Source organism: Symphalangus syndactylus, chromosome 17, assembly GCF_028878055.3.
Source record: "Symphalangus syndactylus isolate Jambi chromosome 17, NHGRI_mSymSyn1-v2.1_pri, whole genome shotgun sequence".
Lineage (NCBI taxonomy): Eukaryota > Metazoa > Chordata > Mammalia > Primates > Hylobatidae > Symphalangus > Symphalangus syndactylus.
Genome location: NC_072439.2, coordinates 85,640,208 through 85,663,591, shown reverse-complemented (window position 1 = coordinate 85,663,591; position 23,384 = coordinate 85,640,208). Strand labels below are relative to the sequence as shown.

The following is a 23,384-nucleotide window of genomic DNA, read 5'->3' as shown; positions in this document are numbered from 1 at the left end:
ACTAAGCTGGCTGCTGTCCAAGTGAGAACCATCAGAGCTAGCACTTGGTCTCCCGCAGACCTGACACAGCCCTGTTCCCAAAAGGGAGCTCCATACCCAGCTAGGATGGGCCAGTGCCAGGCAGTTAGGACCGTGGGCACACACCTGTTGGGGCAGAGACACTGACGTTGCCTGGAATGGTTGGTTCACCGGGCTAGGGGCTGAGGGAGACTTCTCTGACTCATTTTTTTGTGTCGTTGACAAAGAATCTGGTGGGCTACAGTCCTGGGGCCATTCTGACCACTGGGAGAAAAAAGGTGCCATGAGGCCCACTCTAGGAGTCTCCCCCTCATGTCATTCCCATGGGCCTCTGAGAGTGGCCTGCCCTCCGGGAACTTTAGCTCCCCACTTCTCCTTCCAGACTTACTGATCCAACCGCCTCTTCCTTCAGCCTCCCAATACCTGGACTTCAGCTCCCTCGGGCTCTTTTCCCAAAAACTATTTATTGAACATTCACTAGGTCCCATACCTTCTGCTGGGCACAGGAGACCAGAAACAGACACAGGGAGATTATCGTCCAAAGGAGAAGAGAAACTTTAACTTGCTCACTTTTTCTCACCCTTTCTCCTCCTCTGAGTTTCTCGGTCATGACCTAGGAGTCCAGGGATGGCACCTGGCCAGTCCTGCCCTGGGTCATTCAGACACCCTTTCTCTCTTGTCCTTGGTAGTCCCTACCTCCGATCTCCCTTCTTTACCTAGGATGTGGTAAGATCTAAAGGTCCACTGTAATAAGGATGTGGGCCCGGGGCTGGTAGTTTCTGGGCCCTGGGCAAGTCCTCCAGCCACAGGAGTCCTCAGGCACCAGACTCTCCGGACTAGCCCACCACGCTGCCTCGCAGCACCAAAGGCGTGAAGTCATCAACAGAAGGGTTTTTTGCTAGAGCAGCCTCTGTGTATATTTTCTCTGGGATCCTGTCAGCTGATCAAAAATACAGGGGCTGGATCCCAGCCACCTACCATTTGATGTAATCGCTGGCATTCATACTTAGATAATAAGCAAAACAATGTTTGACTAAGAGAGGTGACACCTTGGGAACATACATGCCATCCCGCCATGCCTACGTATGATCAGGTTCTACCCTTGAATCCCCAGCCGAGCCATGTTGTACCCGGAGAAAGACTACCACTCCTTCAGCTTCAGTACCCTTGGCGAGTCCTGGAGTCACTTTCGGAAATGGGCACATGAAGAAAGCTGCTACTTCATCTTCCATAAAATCTCTGTTGGCAGGCCGGGTGCGGTGGCTCACACCTGTAACCCAGCACTTTGGGAAGCCAAGGCGGGCAGATCATGAGGTCAGGAGTTTGAGACCAGCCTGGCCAACATGGTGAAACCCTGTCTCTACTAAAAATACAAAAATTAGCCAGGCGTGGTCGCAGGCGCCTGTAATCCCAGCTACTCAGGAGGCTGAGGCAGGAGAATCACTTGAAACCGGAAAATAGAGGTTGCAGTGAGCCGATTGTGCCACTGACTCCAGCCTGGGCAACAAGAATGAAACTCTGTCTCAAAAAAAAAAAACTCTCTGTTGGCAGTTGTGTCCACACAAGAAATCCCTTCCAGAATCTGATCTCGGGAAAATTCTCTGCTTCTCGGTGAGGATTCTGGAACACATTGTTTCCTCCTTCTTATTTTAGCTGACAGGAAGCCCTGTGTGTTTATCTCAGCTTGTTTCCCTCATCCTTCATAACATTTTGATCTTTCCTTTTGACCGTCTTGAATATTGCTTATTTATTTATTTATTGAAATGGAGTCTCACTCTGTCACCCAGGCTGGAGTGCAGTGGCACGATCTCAGCTCACTGCAAACTCCGCCTCCTGGGTTCAAGCAATTCTGCCTCAGCCTCCCTTGTAGCTGGGATTACAGGCGTGTGCCACCACGCCTGGCTAATTTCTGTATTTTCAGTAGAGATGGGATTTCGCCATGTTGGCCAGGCTGGTCTCGAACTCCTGACCTCAGGTGATCCACCTGCCTTAGCCTCCCAAAGTGCTGGGATTACAGGCATGAGTCACCGTGCCCAGCCTTGAATATTTTTAATATTTTAAATAATAGCTGCCATGAATCATTCTCGGATAAGATTAATATCCTGGGAACAATAAAGACATCATTCTGGTTGGATAGCTAATTCTACTGCCCTTGATGGGGTGCAGATGTGGGTGTGTGTGTTGGGGGCAGGGACGGGGAGGATGTTGACTGCCCTTTGCCACACTTTTCGGACACGAAGCCTCTCCCTGTGCCCTGAGATCATCCTGGCCGGAGCACAGCATGGCAGTGGCGAGTCCCACTGCCCTGCTCCCCTTATTCAAAGCTGGGCTTGAAGGAAAGCAGCTCCCCATGGGAACTCCACTGGAACACTCTGCAAAATTCTACATGCTGAGTTCATTGCAAGCTGTCAGGCATCACGTCATCTTTTCTTCATCTACGAAACCTGGGGATGTGCAGAACCACTGGTCATAGAGTCACACCAAGAGTGAAAGAAGGAACTATTGATAATAAAATATGCAAAGCAGGGCTATGTCCTCTAGCACTGGCCCGTGCCCTGGCTTGCCTGGATGTGGTCCCTGAGTCTGCCCCTCCTTCAGTTACAGGGTTCCTGGGTCTCCCAGCCCTCCCCAGAGATAGCTCCTGTCCTTTGGGGACTTCACATAATGTCTAGAGGCAGGCAGGCCCCCTGTATTTGTTCCCATTCACTGCCATGGGCACTGGGGCACATTGGACAAGTTAAACACAACCGCAAGAAATGGAATTCTCCTTCTGTGTTCAGGTGTATGGAGGTAACTGTGGGGGTCTCTTCTGCCTCGTTCCCATTCCTTCCATCTCTAGTGGTCTCTGTAGCTCCTTATTTTTATCTCCTCCCTTTCCTAGTCAGGGAGAAGTAGGGGGTTGGGCCTACCTTGCTGGAGTGGCGGTGTGGGGTGGAGCAACTTCCAGGCACTGAGCGTGGAGTGGGTACTGGGTTTGGGTCGCTCTAGAAGGGGAAAGGGGTGTCCTTTTGTTCTGAGATGTATCCACAGGAGGGGGTGTTGTGGGATCTACAGTGAGGGTCAGTCTGCTATGGGAAACGGCCCCTGCCTGGGCACAGGCCCGTGGCTAAAGCTGTCAATCCAGCATTCCTTAGCCACTGTTTCTCCAAGGGCCATGGAAGGGGCTCTCCCCTGGATGGGGTCTGCAGACAGACAAGGGAGGAGAAGAAAGAGTACACCAGCTCTGAGGCCCTGGGGGCAACCTCAGGCGGGAAGCACATGCCAGGCCTGGGGGCAGCCTGAGCCACATGGAGGCCTCTGAGGCCAGGCCGGAACCTCTGGAAGTGTGACTAGCTCTGGTTCCTCACATGTGTGTTCTCTTAGCCTATAGGAACCTTCCTCGTGAGAATGCCAGCCTGTTGCAGCTGGGAGGCAGCTGTGGAAAGAGAGCACTGAACTTGGAGACTGAAGGCCTGGGTAGAATTGTGGCCGCCCTCCCACTTACTTAAGCAAATCACTCCACCTGCTGAGCCTTGCCTTCATCTGCGAGGGGATGAAGCCTTCACATAACAGCCTTCACTGTTGTGGAGGGGATAGATTTAGAAATTTGGTGTGGAAATACCTCATACAGGGAAGGGGCGCAGCTGCATCATCTGTCATCTTAGTTGAATTGTTTTTGTTTTGTTTTGAGACAAAGTCTCATTCTGTCACCCAGGCTGGAGTGCAGTGGCGTGATCTCGGCTCACTGCAACCTCCGCCTACCAGGTTCAAGCAATTCTCCTGCCTCAGCCTCCCGAGTAGCTGGGAGTACAGGCACCCATCACACCCAGCTAATTTTTGTGTTTTCAGTAGAGATGGGGTTTCACCACGTTGGCCAGGCTGGTCTCGAACTCCTGATCTCAGGTAATCCACCCACCTCAGCCTTCCAAAGTGTTGGGATTACAGGCGTGAGCCACTGCGCCCGGCCTGAGTTGTTCTTAGAGTAACAGAGAAGCAGAGGCTGAGTGTTGTCCATTCTTGGCCTAGAATTCAAACAAGGAAACAGGCCCATGGACTGGGGGGCAGGCATGGCTGGAATCATAGGGATACCACTGAGGGGGAAGGTGCAACTTGGACAGGGGCTGCCACAGGGTCAGCCACTCTGCACTGGGGACTCCTGTGAGAGGGACCGTGTGGCCCACCTCCACCTGCTCACTGAGGAGGCCGCAGCTCACAATCAGACACGGAGGGCCTTGGCTGGGCGATGGAGGGGCTGGTCACCCAGGGCCTCTGCTCCAAATCTGTGTTCCTGTGACCTGCCACCCTAGAATCTGATCGCACCCTGGCCCATTGTGCTGGGTAGTCTCTGTTCCCAGTACCATGTCCCAGCCTTAGCTGCCAGCATGCAGCACCCTTGCGCACGGAGGGAGGGTAGGAAGTTTGTCAAAGTTCAACACACTTGGAAATGTTGAGCAGGCAAATCTCCTTTTGGGATGATAAACTTTAAGAAACAGCTACAGGACGGGTGCAGTGGCTCACGCCTGTAAACCCAAAGAAAGTGAGAACTGGCGCCTGCCCTTGAACTGCTCATGCTGTGTAATCAAGTTGGGGCAAACGCAGTGATAACAGAGCAAGTCAGCCCGGAACAAAGCAAGGACCACTGTGGGAGACGGTTGGTGTGTTTGGAGGTAGTAGAGATTGGCGGAGTAGCTAGTGAAACTTTCAGAGGCCTGCAGTCTCTTCAGCAATATTTTGAGGAGGGAGGAATGTGATTTGTTGGAAACAGAAGGCAGGGGTTTGTGGAAATTGCAGCAGTATTACTATCTGTACAAGTATAGTACGAATAGCACTTCCATAGCACAATCCATAGCACTTTCACACCACACCAGCTCAGCTTATCCCCCAACAGCCCTGTGGGGTAACCATTGTTATCATCACATCAACCTGAGATAAGGTAGGTAGAAATTCTAGAGATGGAGATGCAGGGGTGAGGTGCTCTGAGCAGAGGGAACTGCATATGCTTGTTAACAACCTCTCCAACCAGACGGGGGCTCCAGGCCTCTGATGGCTCTGTCCCTTGACTTTTTAAAAATTTAGTAAAATAGATGCAACATAAATTTTACCATTTTAACCATTTTTAAATGAACAGTTCAGTGGGATTAAGTACCTTCGCATCATTGTGCTATCATCATGACCATCCATCTCCAGAACACTTTTTCATCTTTCCAAACTGAAACTCTGTACCCACTGAACACTGTCCCTTGACTCTCTAAGCCTCAAGTGGAAATAGGTCTCCATCCTGACTGGCATTATGCCTATGGATTCCCTAACACACCTTTGCAAACAGTCTTTTTTTTTTTTTTTTTTTTTTTTGAGCTGGAGTCTTGCTTTGTCACCCAGGTGGGAGTGCAGTGGCACGATCTCAGCTCACTGCAACCTCTGCCTCCCAGGTTCAAGCGATTCTCCTGCCTCAGCCTCCTGAGTAGATGGGATTACAGGCACACACCACCACACCTGGCTAATTTTTTGTATTTTTAGTAGAGACGGGATTTCACCATGTTGGCCAGGCTGGTCTCGATTGCCTGACCTCGTGATCTGCCCACCTCCACCTCCCAAAGTGCTGAGATTACAGGCATGAGCCACTGCGCCAGGCCTGCAGTCTCTTAATTAAACTAGCCTCAATGTACCCAACTGGACTGTGACATCTTTCTCTTGTTGGGCACTGGTACAGTAGCTCTATGAGGCAATTTGCTAAAATGATCTTATCTCCATTGTACAAATAAGAAGCTGAGGCAAGAGGAAGCTAAATAATTGCCCAAGGTCACAAAACCAGTAAGAGGTAGAACTGGGATTTAAACTCCAGCAGTCTGGTTCCAAGATAGTTGAAACCTAAGAGAAGGCTACATAGTTGAATATGGTGGTGCCGCTGTAGTCCCAGAGACTCAGGGGGCTGTGGCATGAGGATTGGCTGAGCCCAGGAATTTGAGGTTACAGTGAGCTATGATCATGCCACTGCACTGCAGCCTGGGTGACACAGTGAGACACTGCTGAAAGAAAGAAAGAATGGGGGGGGGGGAGAAAGAAAAAGAGAAAAGAAAAAGAAAGAAAGAGAGAGAGAGAGAGAAAGAAAGAAAGAAAAAGAAAGAAAGAAAGAAAAAAAAAGGAAGGAAGGAAGAAAGAAAGAAAAGAAAGAGAGAGAAAGAAAAGAAAGAAAGAAAAGAAAGAAAAGAGAAAGAAAGGAAAGAAAGAACAGGAGAGAGAGAGAGAGAGAAAGAGAGGAAAGAGGAAGAGAGAAGGAGAGAAAGAAAGAAAACAAAGGAGAAAGAAAGAGGCCAGGCATGGTGGCTCACACCTGTAATCCCAGCACTTTGGGAGGCTGAGGTGGGCGGATCAGGAGTTCAAAACCAGCCTGGCCAACATGGTGAAACTCCATGTCTATTAAAACTACAAAAATTAGCTGGGTGTGGTGGTGGGCACCAGTAATCCCAGCTACTTGGTACTCGGGAGGCTGAGGCAGGAGAAAGAACCGAGAAAGAGAGAGAGAGAGGAGAGAGAAAGAGAGAGAGAGAGAGAGAGAGGGCAGAGGCGGCGAGGGGAGAGAGAGACAGAGAGAAGGCTACAGAGAAACATGGGGATTCAGCGCAAGCTGAAGAGACCTCAGGAACGCTGCTGCACGTCTGGGCGGAGGAGAGCAGGAGTAGGAGCCCAGCCTCAGGCGTGTTGAGATGGAGGAGCACGTCCTGATGGGAGACACTGCCACTGTCTCCCCCCAATGCTAGCGGCTGCCTGCCCCTGGTCCCTCCCTGAGCTGAGCCATGCAGTCGGCTGACCCTGCCACGAAGAGGCTGAGAGGACCCTCACCAGGGATGAGCTCCGAGGGCCAGAGGTGAGGATGATGCTGATATAGGAGTGAAGGTGTCCCAACCTGTCCCAGGCCACAGCCCTGCCACCTTGGTGAGTGGCATGGCCCGGGTGTGACTGGTGTGACCAAATGGATTTACTCTACTGGGGAAGGGCTCCTGGGTTTGCCTCCCTCCACGACGCTGCCTGGGAGCACCAGCATAAAAGCAAGGCCAGGTGCCTGGGAGAATGGGGAGAGAGTGGTGGCCAGAGTGCGTCAGAGCCTCGGGACCGAGAAGCAAAAGTGAGGAGAGGAGACACAGGACCAAGGAGATGCTCTCCCTGCTCAGTGGGCTGGCTTTACTGGCCATCTCCTTCCTGCTCCTGAAACTTGGCACCTTCTGCTGGGACAGGAGCTGTCTTCCTCCTGGCCCATTCCCCTTCCCCATCCTTGGAAACCTGTGGCAGCTATGCTTTCAGCTGCACCCAGAGACACTGCTCCAGGTAGGAAGCCTGTGCCCAAGCTGGAGGCCCTAACGGGGTGGACAGATGAACCCCTCCTCTCTCGCAGACCAGCGGCACTGGAGACAGAAAGAAGGAACAGAGGTCAGACACGTGTGGGGTGAATCCTGGTCTTACCATTCATTAGCTGGGAGGCTTTGAGCCTGTTTCCTCGCCTGTCAAATGCAGGGTGGTAGGGGGATTGCAAAAATTGTGGACTTTGGGCAGAATCTAAGAAGTCTAATCTAAGAAATTCTGAGTGCAGAAGTCCACTGCCAATGGAACAGGATGGCGAAAACCGCTGAACAGAACTCGGCTCCAGGAGAGCACTGTGTGTGGCTGGAAGCAGTTTTCTGAAAAGCCACTTGAGATGGGAGTTGGGGGGAATGGGACCCCCACAAGGGCACATTCAAGTGACGTTACTCAAGGAATCTCTGCACAAAGCCACCGCCAGGGTAGCTGGAGCCTCAGCTGAAGGGCGCTGTTGGATTGAGTGGGTGGGGCTGGGGTGCTGCTGAGAATGATGGCAGGCGGGACACTGTCTTTCCTAAGGCCATGCTCAGCCCTCTTCTTAATCACGCTCAACAAATTTTTTAAAAATATCTGGTTGGTGCTATCAGACAATTAAGATCCTCAGGCTTCCCATGCAATGGAAAGAGCACTGTACTAGGAGTCAGGAGACCTGGGTTCAAGGTCCTCATCTTTTACTGTCTTTTTTGGCCTGTTTTTTTTGGGGGGGTTTGTTTGTTGTTTTATTTTGAAACGGAGTCTTACTCTGTTGCCCAGGCTGAAGTACAATGGCACAATCTCAGCTCACCGCAAACTCCGCCTCCCGGGTTCAAGCGATTCTCCTGCCTCCGCCTCCCAAGTAGCTGGGATTACAGATGTGTACCACCAAGCCCTGTTAATTTTTGTACTTTTAGTAGAGACGGGGTTTCACCATGTTGGCCAGGCTGATCTCAAACTCCTGACCTCAGGTGATCCGCCCGCCTCGGCCTCCCAAGTGCTGGGATTACAGGGGTGAGCCACCGCGCCCGGCCTGGCCTCTGTCTTTTTTTAACTCATGAAATGGAGAAGAGCCTACCTGCACACTCACACTGAGGGTGGACTCAAGTAACCTATGTAAAGCCCACGTGGGACACCAAGCCCTTGAGAAACTGGTTATTTAATATCATCTGTAAAACGGGTAGAACATTCCCACCACCCAGGATTAATGGGCCCTGACTATTCCAAGTGCACGGGGGACCTGTGACCCGGGGCTTGGCTTGCCTGGGGAACGGGGCTGGAGGCGCTCTGAGAAGCTGCTCCTGCGGTGTCACCCCGTCTCTCCACAGCTGACGCAGAGTGTGTTCACCGTGTGCGTGGGCGCGATCCCCGTCGTGGTGCTGAGTGGCTTCCGGGCAGTGAAGGAAGCACTGGTCTCCAACTCGGAGCAGTTCTCTGGCGGGCCTCTCACCCCGCTCTTCCAGGACCTGCCTGGAGAACGAGGCAGGGCTGCCCCTCCTGCTGGGGAGGGGGAGGCGGCTAGATGGTCACTATACTCAGGGAGTCGTGGCTGGCTCAGAGCTGTTAACAGAGAGGGGACTGCCAGGACCTGTGTGAGGGGTGGGGGTGGTATGACAAGGAACCAGCTCTGGGGGTTGAAAGACCTGGATTCAAGTCTCAACCCAAGCCCCGGCCAGCTCTGTGACCCCGGACGAGTCGGCCTCACTCTGGCCCTCAGCGGGCTCCTGTGTAGATGTGGATGATGATGGCTCTATATCCTGAGAGTGTGGGGAGGGGATTAAGTGGCCAATACTGAGAGTGCCCACTCATAGGCTGGCTCCTGAGTAGGCCCTGGGTGGGCCTCTCTCTCCACAGCTGTATGACGTGTTTCCCTGGGCCCTCCGCCACCTCCCAGGACCCCACCAGGAGATATTTAGGTACCAAGAGGTCGTGCGGAGCTTCATCTGCCAGGAGATCACCAGGCACAAACTCAGGGCACCAGAGGCCTCCAAGGACTTCATCAGCTGCTGCCTGGCCCAGATCTCCAAGGTGAGCCTGGAACAGCTGCTCAGGAAAGGAGGGGCCATCTTTTTGGGCTGCACCTCGTTTCTGAGCACCTCATTTCTAAGCCATGGTCTCAGTTTCTCATCTTTGACTCATCTGCAAGCTTCCAAAGCACCCTGAAAGTTTGAGTTAAAACAGGGTTTTCCTCCCTACCTTTTCCCAGGGCAGGGCTGGCTTCTGCAGACATGGGTAGGGTGGGAAGCAGAAGACCTGGCTGATATCAGGGACAGAACGCCAGGGCAGCCCCCGATCAACATCAATGTAGTCCTGAGAATCAGGCCCTCTTGAGGGGTTGAAACCTCAAGTTCTGGCCACACAGTTCTCAGATCAGGCTTCAAGGAAACCCCAGGGCTCTGTCAGGACAGAACTTTAGACCTGGAGCTGCGCCCCCCGCTCACCCATCCCCCACTCGCCAGGCCATGGATGACCCTTTCTCCACATTCGACGAGGAGAACCTGGTCCAGGTGGTGATCAACCTGTCTCTGGGAGGCACCGACACCACAGCCACCACCCTGCGCTGGGCACTCATCCACATGATCCAGCATGGAGCTGCCCAGGGTGAGAGGCCCTTGGTCACACCCTGGCTGACTGCCCATGCGTGGGGCTCCTGGGCCACGGGCGTTGCCTCCATCACTCTCCTTGCTCTGTGGCGCCAGGGGTGGGTCCTGCTCTCGCCGCTGTGGTACAGGAAGTGTTCGTGGCTTCGAGTCAGACAGAAGGGGCTTCACTTCCCACCCTGCTGCTTACTGTGTAATGCTGGGCGAGTCATTCCACCTCTCAGACCCAGTGTACAATGGACAACACTATTCTACTCATTCAGTATTGATTCAGCACCTACTAAGTGCCAGGCCCTGTGCTGATGTCCACCTCAAGATCACAACTGTGGAGGGGAAAATGTAGCTGGATTTCTCTCAAGGACAAACTGACTATGACCTGAATTCAAATCTGGTGCCACAAGTTTCGTGACCTTGGGCAAAAGTACCTGTCCTGTTAGAGCCTCAGTTTCTCCATCTGTAAAATGGAGACAACAGTCCCTCCTCCATAATAATGCTTTTTTTTTAGATGGTATCTCACTCTGTCACCCAGGCTGGAGGGCAGTGGTGCGATCTTGGCTCACTGCAACCTCTGCCTCCTGGGTTCAAGTGATTCTCCTGCCTCAGCCTCCTGAGTAGCCAGAATTACAGGCACACCACCATAAGCAGCTAATTTTTTTGTGTTTTTAGTAGAGATGGGGGTTTCACCATGTTGGCCAGGCTGGTCTCGAACTTCTGACCTCAGGTGATCCACCTGCCTTGGCCTCCCAAAGTGTTGGGATTACAGGTGTGAGCCACTGCCCCCCGCCATAATGCTCTTTATATGGAGCACCTGACACATAGCAGGTTCTCAAATCAGGGTGCTCTCCCTTCCCTCCAGTGCCCCCTGGAGGAGTAAACCCTGCAAAACCTTGTCCATAAGAAGCAAGCTCTGCCCCAGAGAAGGGTCTGCTCCTGTGAGACCAGGGGTGGCAGTGTGTTTTGGGGTGACCTAAGGGCCGCAAGCCTCAGCAGCAGTGTCCTGGGTGGGGACGGAGGCGGTGAGGGAGGATGGGGAGGCCAGGGCACAGGCACCCTCCCCAGACCCACACTGAGCCGCCTGCAGAGAGGGTGTAGCCAGAGCTGGACGAGGTGCTGGGCGCTGGCCCCGGTTGTCTGCTATGAAGACCGCAAGCGACTGCCTTACATCCGTGCTGTCCGCCATGAGGTGCAGCGCCTCAGCAGCGTCGTGGCTGTGGGTGCCGTGCACCTGTGTGTGACCTCCACCCGTGTGTGCAGCTATCCCATGAGCAAGGTAGGTGGCCCTACGCGGCCCTACACCCAGCCCAGTGCCTGCAGAAAGCATCCTTCCTGCCTAGCACAGCCATCTGCTATAGCTTCTGCCAACCTGCCAGCTATCAGTCACTTAATCTCTCTCTCTCTCTGTGGCATTTGGGATGGGGGTTATGATTATAAAAGAATGTAGCCAGGTGCCATGGCTTATGCCTACAATCCCAGCATTTTGAGAGGCTGAGGTGGGAGGATTACTTGAGCCTAGGAGTTCAAGATCAGCCTGGGCAACATGGCGAGACCCCACCTCTATAAAACATAAAAAAAAATTAGCCAGGCATGGTGGCGCACACCTGTAGTCCCAGATACTTGGGAGGCTAAGGCAGGAGGATCGCTTGAGCCCAGGAGGTTGAGGCTGCAGTGAGCCATAATTGCACCACTGCACTCCGTCCTGAGTGACAGAGTGAGACTCTGTCTCAAAAAAAAATGTATAATATAAAGAATGTACTCACTGAGGGATAATTTTTAAAGTTCTCCATTGTTCAGAGATAACCCTTGCAGACATGATAATCCACCACTTTCCAATCTTTTTTTGCACACATATAGTTCACATAGTTTCAATTCTGCTGAATATATCATTCTGAATCCTTCATTGCACTTAATATTCGGATTCTTCTATAGCAGTGGTTCTCAAACTTCCAGGTACATCAGAATCACCTGGAGGGCTTGTGAAAGCAGACATTGCTGGACTCTTCCTCCAGACATTATCTGTCTAGGATGGGCTGAGAATTTGCCTTTCTAACAAGCTCCCAGGTGGTGCTGATGTGTGAGTCCAGGGACCACGCTTTGAAAACCACTTCTCTACATCATTCTGTTTTTTGTTGTTTTGTTTTTGTTGTTGTTTTTTTGAAACAGAGTCTTGTTCTGTCTCCCAGGCTGGAGTGCAGTGGTGTGATCTCGCCTCACTGAAACATCCATCTCCCAGGTTCAAGCAATTCTCCTGCCTCAGCCTCCCACATAGCTGGGACTACAGGTGTGCCACCATGCCTGGCTAATTTTGTGTGTGTGTGTGTATTTTTAGTAAAGACGGGGTTTCACCATGTTGGCCAGGCTGGTCTCAAATTCCTGGCCTCAGGTGATCGCCCACCTAGGCCTCCCAAAGTGCTGGGATTGCAGGTGTGAGCCACCGCGCTGGGCCTCTACATCATTCTTAATGGCTGCATAACGTTCCACCAAATGGATGTTTTGCAATATTAACCCTTGTTGGTGAACATTTAGGCCATTTACAATTTATGTGCCTTAGGCTTGGTCTGCATTTTGTATTATCTCCTTAAAACTGGTTTCTAGCAGAAATGCCTTTCTTGCTTCTTTCATTTTACAGCAAGGTTAAGAGAACAAGTGCCAAATAAGGAGAGAGGAAGAAAGTTATAAAAATAAGTCGAATCAAGAACAGTTGCCGCATATGTACATAAAACTCGAGTCTGAATTTCATTGCAGTGAAGGGAAAAAAGGAAATCTCGATTAATTATGAGTTATTATGTAATAAAAGGAAGCCTGCCTGTATCGGGAAAGCTTTGGCTTCTCACATGCCTGTAAGTTATGACAAGGATCATCATTCACAATATTCTTTGTGGGCCAGTGGACCACGTAGTGGGCAGTGCTTTAAGCAGGAGTTTTTAAAAGATGCAGAAATATTCTTCAAGATGGCAGCTGCTTCTTATCTCAATTCCTTTTAAGAGATAAAATTCCTTTCATTCCTACAGGCAGCCAAAATAACACAGTTATTTTGAAGTTGATATAAATAATTATTTATTTTTAACCTCTATTCTTTTTTTTCTTTTTTTTTTTTTTTGAGACAGAGTCTTGCTCTGTCACCCAGGCTGGAGTGCAATGGCTCAATCTCAGCTCACTGCAGCCTCCACCTCCCAGGTTCAAGCTATTCTGCCTCAGTCTCCTGAGTAGCTGGGATGACAGGTGTGTGCCACCACACCCGGCTAATTTTTGTATTTTTTAGTAGAGATAGGGTTTCACCATGTTGGCCAGGCTCGTCTAGAACTCCTGACCTCAAGTGATCTGCCTGCCTCGGCCTCCCAAAGTGCTGGGATTACAGGTGTGAGCCACGTGTCCGGCCAATATTTATTTATTTTTGAGACAAGAGTCTTGCTCTGTCGCCCAGGCTGGAGTGCATTGGCACGATCATGGCTCATCACAGCCTCTACCTCCCAGCTCAATCGATCTTCCCACCTCACCCTCCCGAGTAGCTAGGACTACAGGCATGAGCCCCCATGCCTGGCTGATTTTCGTAGTTTTTGTTGTTGTTTCGTTTTTTGTAGAGATGCAGTTTCACCATGTTGCCCAGGTGGGTCTTGAGCACAGTTGAAGATGATAGCTCTCTGGTGATCCAGCTTGAGACAGCTTTCCGAGCAGATTTTTGACTTGAGCTGGACAATAACATGATGACACCTGCTCTTTGCCCAGGCTTGCTGTGTGCTGAGGGTACAATGGTGCTCTGTATTGTTGACGGAGCCTTGCAGATCCTAGATGACAGATGTTGAATTACTTACCTATCTTACTGTGTAACAAATTACCCCAAAACTTAGTGGCTTAGAACAACAGCATTTATCATTTCACAGTTTCTGAGGGTTAGGAAAATGGGTGCGGCTCAGCTGGATGCCTCTGACTCAAGGTCTCTCATGAGGTTACCATCAAGTTGTCGTTGGGGCTACAGTGTCACCTGAAGACTCCTCTAGGGGAGGCTCCACTTCAAGCTCACTTACACAGAGGTCTTCAGGACCCGGTTGCTCATGAACTGTTGGCTGGAGACCTTCAGTTCCTTGACACATGGGCCTCTGCATAGGGTAGCTCAAAACACAGCAGCTGACCCCCATCAGAGAGAGCAAGCAAGAGGGCACCCAAAATAGAAGCAACGGTCTTTTTGTAACCTAATCTTAGATGTGATATCCCATTGCTTTTGCCATATTCTTTTTTTTTTTTTTTTTTTTTTGAGATAGAATCTTGCTCTGTCACCCCAGGCTGGAGTGCAGTGGTGCAATCTCAGCTCAGTGCAACCTCCACCTCCTGGGCTCAAGCAATTCTCCTGCCTCAACCTCCCGAGTAGCTGGGATTACAGGCATGTGCCACCACGCCTGGCAATTTTTGTATATTTTAGTAGAGATGGAGTTTACCATGTTGGCCAGGCTGGTCTTGAACTCCTGGCCTCAAGTGATCAGCCTGCCTCAGCCTCCCAAAGTGCTGGGGTTACGGGTGTGAGCCACCACACCCGGCTGCTTTTGCCATATTCTGTTTGTTGGGTTTGTTGTTGTTGTTGTTATTGTTTGAGACAGTGTCTCCCTCTGTTGCATGGGTTGGAGTGAAGTGACACAGTAGTGGCTCACGGCAGCCTCGACCTCCCAGGCTTGGGTGATCCTCCCACCTCAGCTGCCTGAGTAGCTGGAACTACAGGCACCACATTGTGCCACCACAATGGGCTAATTTTTAAATTTTTGGTAGAGATGGGGTTTCACCATGTTGCCTAGGTTGGTCTCAAATTCCTGGGCTCAAGTGGTCCTCCCACCTTGGCCTTCCAGAGTGCTGGGATTCCATGCGTGATCTCCTGCATCTGGCCCATTTTCTATTTGTTTTAAGTGAGCTACTAAATCCATCCTATCCTCAAGGGGAGGGGATTACACAAAGGTGTGTATCCTGGCAGTCAAGGCTCACTGGGGTAACATACCAACATGTGTAGGTGTGAGGTTGCCATTTTAATGAAAATGAAACAGAGTGACTCATCTTGGTGCCCTGGTGCAGGGTGATGCCCCTGTACATAGAGGTGGTGGCGGGAGCCCTGAGACTTTCCTTGGAAAGGAGCTTTGGCTCTGCCCTGAGTACTGCCCTGGAGTACAGTAGTGTGATCTCAGCTCACTGCAGCCTCCACCTCTGGGGCTCAAGCAATTCTCCCACCTCATCCTCCCAAGTAGCTGGTATTACAGGCATGTGCCACCACGTCCAGCTAATTTTTATTATTTTTTTTATTTTTTTTTATTTTTAGTAAAGACGGGGTTTCACCAGGTTGGCCAGACTGCTCTTGAACTCCCGACCTCAAGTAATCCGCCTGCCTCTGCCTCTCAAAGTGCTGGGATTACAGGCATGAGCCACCATGCCCGGCCCCATTATTAACTTATTATTAATTTGCCCAGACTTGAGGTTCCCTCCTCCATGCATTTTTTTCTTCACAGCAGCCCTGTCCTTCGGACTCTTTGTTGCTGTTTCTTTTCCATAGATAGAGAAACTTCAGCGTAGGGAGCATAAGAAACCGCCCAAACACAGCTGGTAAGTGACTTAGCTGAGTTTCAAATGCATGTCCCTCTGACTCTAAAGTGTTTTCTTTTCCTACCATACGCCCTGCTGTTTGTATTTATATGAAAATGCCACTCTAGGTGAGTGAACCAATGTGTTCAGTGGAGAAGTTTTACACTGTCGTTCTGTCCTTGGCAGAAATCGGCCCACAAGTTTATAGGTTTGTCAAGAGTCTCCGGGAAAGTGGATAGGACCAGGGCATCAGGTCATCTTGCTGCTGGCGTGGCAGGAGGACCCAGGCCCAGGTTGTCTAGAAGCTGTGCCAACTTAAGTTAAAAAGAGAGGGCCAGGGTACCGCTCTGTGTTATGCCGTTTGGGATTAGAAATTTCCTTATTAAGAGCTCATTCCTGCCAATTTGATTCTAGGACTTGTTCTGTGATAAAGGCTCCAGGGGCCCATTAACGAGCTGAAATCAATATTGAGCTTTTACAACTTGGGCGAGCGATGTCTGCTGAAAGTGGAATCAAAGCTTGACAGTAGATCATTAAATGTTACAGATATTACTAAATTGTTCCTAACCATTTCATCAGTTAAGTGATCGTGACAACAGCAATAGTCCCCGATACGATGGTTGCACTTCCAGCCTGTCTCTCTTCTCAGACATTCTATTTGATTGTGAATTCCAAACTGCCATTTACTGGGCAGAAGCTGGCACAGCGACCTCAGGAGGTACCCAGCACGTAGATGGTTCTACAGTCTGGGGAAGTGGAGGGCGGTTGGTTGGGGTGGGGGGGCTGTCCTTTTTGCATACTGGATAGGCTGTGCTCTGAACCTGTTCCATGAGCTGAGATCCCCCTTTGCAAGGAGGCCAGAACATCACCCAAAAAAGGACACAAATAATTCTGGAGGGAAAAGAGCATCTTGCTAGGAGCCTCCTCCTCTGAAGGTGATTAGTAAGAACTGTTGCAATGCAGAGGGTTACTTAATCCCAGGTAGAGAAAATGGGGGAATTCCCATGACTAGAATTGGGAAATCTATAGCTCACTCAGGCAGCGGCAAGAACACAGGCCTCCTCAGCACCTCCGCTTAAAGCTACAGAGTGAGCAAGTCTGGCTGCCCCATTGGTACACGTGGCTAGGATGAGGCACCTTGCCTAAGCCTACCATACTGCAACAACAGCAAAAAAGAACCATTTCCCCTGAAAACAATTTCTGCATTCTGTTTTTTTTTTTAGACGGAATCTTGCTCTGTCGCCCAGGCTGGAGTGCAGAGGCATGATCTTGGCTCACTACAACCTCTGCCTCCTGGGTTCAAGTCTCCTGGGCTCAAGTGATTCTCCTGCCTCAGCCTCCTGAGTAGCTGGGATTATAGGCATGTGCCACCATGCCTGACTAATTTTTGTATTTTTAGTAGAGACGGGGTTTTGCCATATTGGCCAGGCTGGTCTCAAACTCCTGAGCTCAAGCGATCTGCCCTCACTGGCCTCGCAAAGTGCTGGGATTACAGGCGTGAGCCACCGCGACCAGCTAACACTTGCTCCATTTCTGCATTCTTTTTTGGTTTCTGTTTGGAATGCAGGCTTCAAACTCGCTGAGCTTTTTTTTTTTTTTTCTAATTTCAAGCTTTTTTTTTGGTCAAAATCAAGAATTCTGTAGTCAGCCCTCTGGTCTCTACAGGGGTAGCTGGTTTAATTTTGTGGTATTTGGTAAATGAGCCCTGGGGTATGAGGCCTTCCCCGGCATCCCAGAGCTGAGTGTTCTAGGGCCGGGCACCGTAACTGACCCCATCCTGGCTCCACTTTGGCCTCCTTATGCTGTTTCTGGTCAGCCCAGGGTCCACATGGTAAGGAGCAGATGTTACCCTGCTCCCATCTGCTTGGTCTGATTCTCTTTCTAATCACTCACTCCTCCTTTGAGATAGAGTGAGGGCTGGGGTGAGGGTGAGAGGGAAGATTTGGGTTTGGGGGAAGGTGAGGGTTGGGGTTAGGTTGAAGGTTAGAGTTGGGCTTATGGTTCATGTTTTCCTCTCCCCAGCCCTAAAGAGTGAAGCTTTCTGTCTCCTTTCTGTCTTTCCATCACTCGGTTCCTCTTTCTCTGCCTGTTTGCCATTCCATTTCTCCTCGCTCTGTCTCTTCCTCTAACACCCATGCGCGCACACACCCTCTGCCCCCATGTGTGTTGTCCTGGGCTGTCCTTGGCCCCTTCCAGACACGCCCCCAGCTGTTGGCCTTCTCTGTAGGAGGCAATGGCTTCCTGTCCCTAGACGTGGCTGGGAGTCTTCAGGACAAAGCTGGGCAGTCCTTAGCCAAGAGGGTGTCCTGCTCCACTCCTTCACTGATGTGAGCCTGGAGGAAGGGCAGCCTGAGGGCCGGCTGCTGAGTCTCCTCGAGGCCCCTGGACTACTCCCACCAGCACACTGGGAATTCTCCAAGCTCACTGTGGCTCAGTGTCAGGGCTGGGTACTGGGTACCATCTGAGGCTCCCTGAGCCACACCAGCATCTCTCTGCAGGGCACCATCATCTTACCCAACCTGGCCTCTGTGCTCTACGACCCTGAGTGCTGGGATACCCCTCGACAGTTCAACCCTGGCCACTTCTCGGACAAGGGTGGAAACTTTGTGGCCAATGAGGCCTTCCTGCCATTCTCTACAAGTACTAGGCACAGAGCTGGATCCTGGGTGGTGGGTGAGGCTGTGGTGGGACAGACACAGGGACAGCTGCCACCTCTGACTTTCCTCTCTGTTTCCAGGGCATCGTGTGTACCCAGGGGACCAGCTGGCTCGAATGGAGCTCTTCCTGATGTTTGCCACCTTCCTCAGGGCCTTTCGGTTCCAACTGCCAGAAGGGAGCCTGGGGCTCGAGCTGGAGTACATCTTTGAGGGCACTTTACAACCCCAGCCCTAGGAGATCTGCGCGGTGCCCTGCCTGAGCAGCTCCCGCCCTGGTCCTAGGGAGGATGGCCTGTAGCCCCTGGGGGTCTACCTGCTACCCTGTGGGGTGACACTGGAGAATAGACTTAGCAAGGATTCTACAGAGGTAGCTCAGTTTGGGTAGTTTAATTCTTAAATTAGGTTAGTTATGCTTTGGCAGGCAAAGATTTTATAAGATTGGTTAAGTTTGGCATTAAATCAGTCCACAAAGTTAATTTTGGGGAATCAAGCCTCACAAGGCAGCAGCTAACTAGGTTCAGAGGAAAAGGCAAACTTTCGAGCAAAACTGTAAATATAATAATGCATGCAAATGCAAATACTTTGGATGCTGGGGACTGGCAAGCCAAAAAAAAAAAAAAAAAAGTGAAGCGGTGCACTTATTTTCTGCCCTCTCCTGCCCTCTCCTGACCAGAAGGAAGAACTGCAGTTCTCTGTAGCTCTATGGCAGAGAAAGATCTCACCATCTCGATCCAGCAAAGCCAGCAGACCATATAACTGTTTCCAGCAAATTCTTCACCAAAGACCCACTTTAGTTTCCACACAAGGGTCCCTAAATTTTGAATCATTGTGTCTCCAGACAAGCCTTGTTTATTAAAAAAGAATGACTTGTGGCTGGGCATGATGGCTCACGCCTGTAATCCCAGCACTTTGGGAGGCCAAGGCGGGTGGATCACTTGAGGTCAGGAGTTCAAGACCAGCCTGGCAAACATGGTGAAACCCCGTCTCTACTAAAAATACAAAAATTAGCCAGGCATGGTGGCGGGCGCCTGTAATCCCAGCTATTCGGGAGGCTGAGGCAGCAGAATTGCTTCAACCCAGATGGTGGAGGTTGCAGTGAGCCAAGATGGCACCATTGCACTCCAGCCTGGGAGCCAAGAGTGAAACTCTGTCTAAAAAAAAAAAAAAGAATGACTTGTGAGTTCCAGGAGGCAGAGGTTGCAGTGAGTGGAGATTGCACCACTATAGTCCAACCTGGGTGACAGAGCGAGACTCTGTCTCAGAAAAACAAAAGACTGACTTGCATTAAGGAAATGCAAACTAAAATCAAAAGAAATACCATTACATACCTATTAGAGTTGCTAAAAAGAAAACCCTGACAATCCCAAGTACTGGAAAAGATGCGAAGCAAATGGAATTCTCATACCCTGCAGGTGGAAACGTAAAAAGGTACAACTACATTGGAAAACAATTTGGCAATTTCTTTTAAAATTAAATATTACACCACACAACCCAGCAGTCCCCCTCTTAGGTATTACCCAAAAGAAATGAAAATAGATGTTCACACAAATACGTACTATATGATTCCATTTCTGTGATATTCTTAAAAAGGCAAACCTATAGGGACAGAAAATATTCGGTAGATAAGTGGCTGCCAGGATTCAGGAGTAGGGTTATGGGTTGACTGTAAAAAGACATGAGGAAACTTTCTGGGGTAATAGAAATGTTCCGTATCTTGATTGTGGTGATGGTTACACAACTGTATGTGTTTGTCAAAACTCATACAACTGTACACTTAAATGAGTGTTATTGTATATAAACCATGCCTCAATAAATCTGAGCTTTAAAAAGGAAATGCCTCCCCGGACACGGTGGCTCACGCCAGTAATCCTAGCACTTTGAGAGGCCAAGGTGGGTGGATCACCTGAGGTCAGGAGTTCAAGACCAGCCTGGCAAACATGGTGAAGCCCTGTCTACTAAAAATACAAAAAAGTTAACTGGGTGTGGTGGCACATGCCTGTAATCCCAGTTACTCGGGAGGCTGAGGCAGGAGGATTGCTTGAACCTGGGAGGCAGAGGTTGTAGTGAGCAGAGATTGCACCACTGCACTACAGCCTGGGAGACAGAATGAGACTCCATCTCAGAAAAAAAAGGAAATGCCTTACCTCTCTCTTTTGTGTTATTTAAAGGACGTACATATGAATGAACCGATGTTTCTAATTAGTAGGAGATCAATCATTACTGCTACACCAGGCTGAAAGGAGTCTAGCCAGAAATAAACCATGACGTATTGGCCAGGCTCAATGGCTTGCGCCTGTAATCCCAGCACTTTGGGAGGCTGAGGTGGGTGGATCACTTGAGGCCAGGAGTTCAAGACCAGCCTGGGCAACATGGTTAAACCCCGTCTCTACTAAAAATACAAAAATTAGCTGGGAACTAAAAATACAAAAATTAGCTGGGCATGGTGGTGCACACCATAGTCCCAGCTACTTGGGTGGCTGAGGCAGGAGAATCGCTTGAACCCAGGAGGCGGAGGTTGCAGTGAGCAGAGATCGCGCCACTGCACTCCAGCCTGGCTGACAGAGTAAGATCCTGTCTCAAAACAAAAAACAAAACAAAAAACAAAAACCATGATATATGAATTAGCCTCCGGCCTTTCTTCAGGCTTTGTGACATCCTGGAGCTTTCTCATAGATATCTTATTTTCTGTGCGGTGCCATATCCAGGGCCTCAGGAGTCCAGACTGGGAAGCACCAGGCAAGTGGGGTCCCAGAGAGCAGGAGACAGCCTGGGGTTCTCAGGCCTGGGAGGTCCCGCCCTGAGCTGGCAGCTGTCTGTGATCCAGGCAGGATCTGGGGCCGAGAAAACAAAGCCAGGCTCTAATTCACCTGCTTCCTACCTTACTTTCCTAACCCTCTCTCTGTTAGAGCCCCTGTCTGGAGCTTGCAGCCCCTTCTAACACCCATCCTCTCCACCATCCGGCCTCCTGTCTTTGATCCTGTCCAGCCCTCTGCATGTTATTCCATTCAAAGGCCAACTCCTCCAGGAAGCTTTCCCTCACTTGGGCTTTGGCCTTGGTTGAAATCCCAGTTTTGCTCTCAATAACCCAGTCCTTGTGTGCTTCGATCTCCTCATATGACAAATGGAGGCTTCCTTTAGGATTGTTGGGAGTGACAACGCCCAGCACAGGGCCTGGTGGGTGATGAATGCTCTGTTTATGCTGGCAGGGCTCTCCTTCCCCGAGACAGCATCCAAAAGCACTCGCACCTTTGTTTTTAGCTCCAAAATGATGACGCTGCAGTGAGCCCTTCCCCTGTGGATAGGCTTCCCTTTCAGCTTCCATATCCTCATGATGATATGACAATAGCTGCCATGTGTTGATTGCCAACTGTGTGCTAGGAAGTGCACTGGGCACCTAACATAGACGAAGCCATTTAAATACCAAAGCGACAAGGTAGATATAATTATCTGAATTAATTAATTAATTTTTGAGATGGAGTCTCACTCTGTCACCCAGGCTGGAGTTCAGTGATCTTGGCTCACTGCAATCCCTGCCTCCCGGGTTCAAGCAGTTCTCCTGCCTCAGCCTCCCGGGTAGCTGGGATTATAGGCGTGCACCAACATGCCTGGTTAATTTTTGTATTTTTAGTAGAGACAGGGTTTCACCATGTTGACCAGGCTGGTTTCGAACTCCTGACCTCAGGTGATCTGCCCATCTTGGCCTCCCAAAGTGTTGGGATCACAGGTGTGAGCCACTGGGCCAGCCTGAATTCATAGGAATAAAAGTTAGGAGCTTGCCGGTGAATTAGTTAGAAAGTGTCAGAATATCAATAAGCCTCAGTTCCCTCATCTGCAAAGTGGAGATAATAATGCTAACTCATTTGATTGATATTAACATTAAATATAATAATGCGGCCAGGCGCAGTGGCTCACGCCTGTAAACCCAGCACTTTGGGAGGCTGAGGCAGGTGGATTGCCTGAGGTTAGGAGTTCGAGACCAGCCTGGCTAACATGGTGAAGCTCTGTCTCTACTAAAAATACAAAAATTAGCTGGGTGTGGTGGTGCACGCCTGTAGTTCCAGCTACTTGAGAGGCTGAGGCAGGAGAATCACTTAAACCCGGGAGGTGGAGGTTGCAGTGAGCTGAGATCATGCCACCGCACTCTAACCTGGGTGACAGAACAAGACTCCGTCTCAAAAAAAAAAAAAAAATATATGTATATGTATAATAATGCAGCCGGGTGTGGTGACTGTATAATCCCAGTACTTTGGGAGGCCCAGGCGGGTGGATCACTTGAGGTCAGGAATTTGAGACCAGCCTGGCCAAATATACTGAAACCTTGTCTCTACTAAAAATACAAAAATTAGCTGGGTTTAGTGGCGGGCACCTGTAATCCCAGCTACTCGGGAGGCTGAGGCACAAGAATTGCTTGAATCTAGGAGGCGGAGGTTGCAGTGAGCAGAGATGGCATCACTGCACTCTAGCCTGGGCAATATAGCAAGACTATCTCAAAAAAACAAATAAATAAAAATAAATTTAAAAATACAATAATGCATGAAGAATACCTAGCACAGTCCCTGGTACATGCTAAGTGCCTAATAAATTGCAACTACTAACAATAATCAATAAATATTCCTTCGCCTGGTTCATGGTCAGCACATCTTACCCAGTCCTTCCCTCTGCCAGCTGACTGAGCCCTGGCTGTCCCCTGAGGATGCTCCTGCAGCCTCTGAATGGAGGGTGCTTGTTTCCTGTGCCAGGTTCTGATCAGAAAGGGCACCCTCACTCACTCAAATGGAGCAATGAGGGGAGTTTCAGAACAGAGAACACAGAAGCCAATGCATGTGGCTCAAGGAGGGAGGGACTGGGAAGAATAAGTGCTCTAAACTCACTTTTCCCTTATGCTCCAATCTCTTGTTTGTGGCTGTAATTGGCTGAGCCCAGCTAGAAGCCAGAGAGCAAGGGAGCCCACTGATGTAGTCCATAAAGGTCAGCCTCCTGGCCGGGCGCGGTGACTCACGCCTGTAATCCCAGCACTTTGGGAGGCCGAGGTGAGTGGATCACCTGAGGTCAGGAGTTCAAGCCTGACCAATATGATGAAAACCTGTCTCTACTAAAAATACAAAAATTAGGCCGGGCACGGTGGCTCACGCCTGTAATCCCAACACTTTGGGAGGCTGAGGTGGGCGGATCACAAAGTAAAGAGATCGAGACCATCCTGGCTAACATGGTGGAACCCCGTCTCTACTAAAAATACAAAAATTAGCCAGGC

General features: G+C 50.3%; 1 pseudogene; it reads left to right on the top strand.

Annotated features, from left to right (window-relative positions):
• The first annotated feature begins 1,139 nt into the window (after positions 1 to 1,139).
• LOC134732852 (cytochrome P450 2J2-like) lies at positions 1,140 to 18,431 on the top strand (annotated as a pseudogene).
• Positions 18,432 to 23,384: the final 4,953 nt, after the last annotated feature.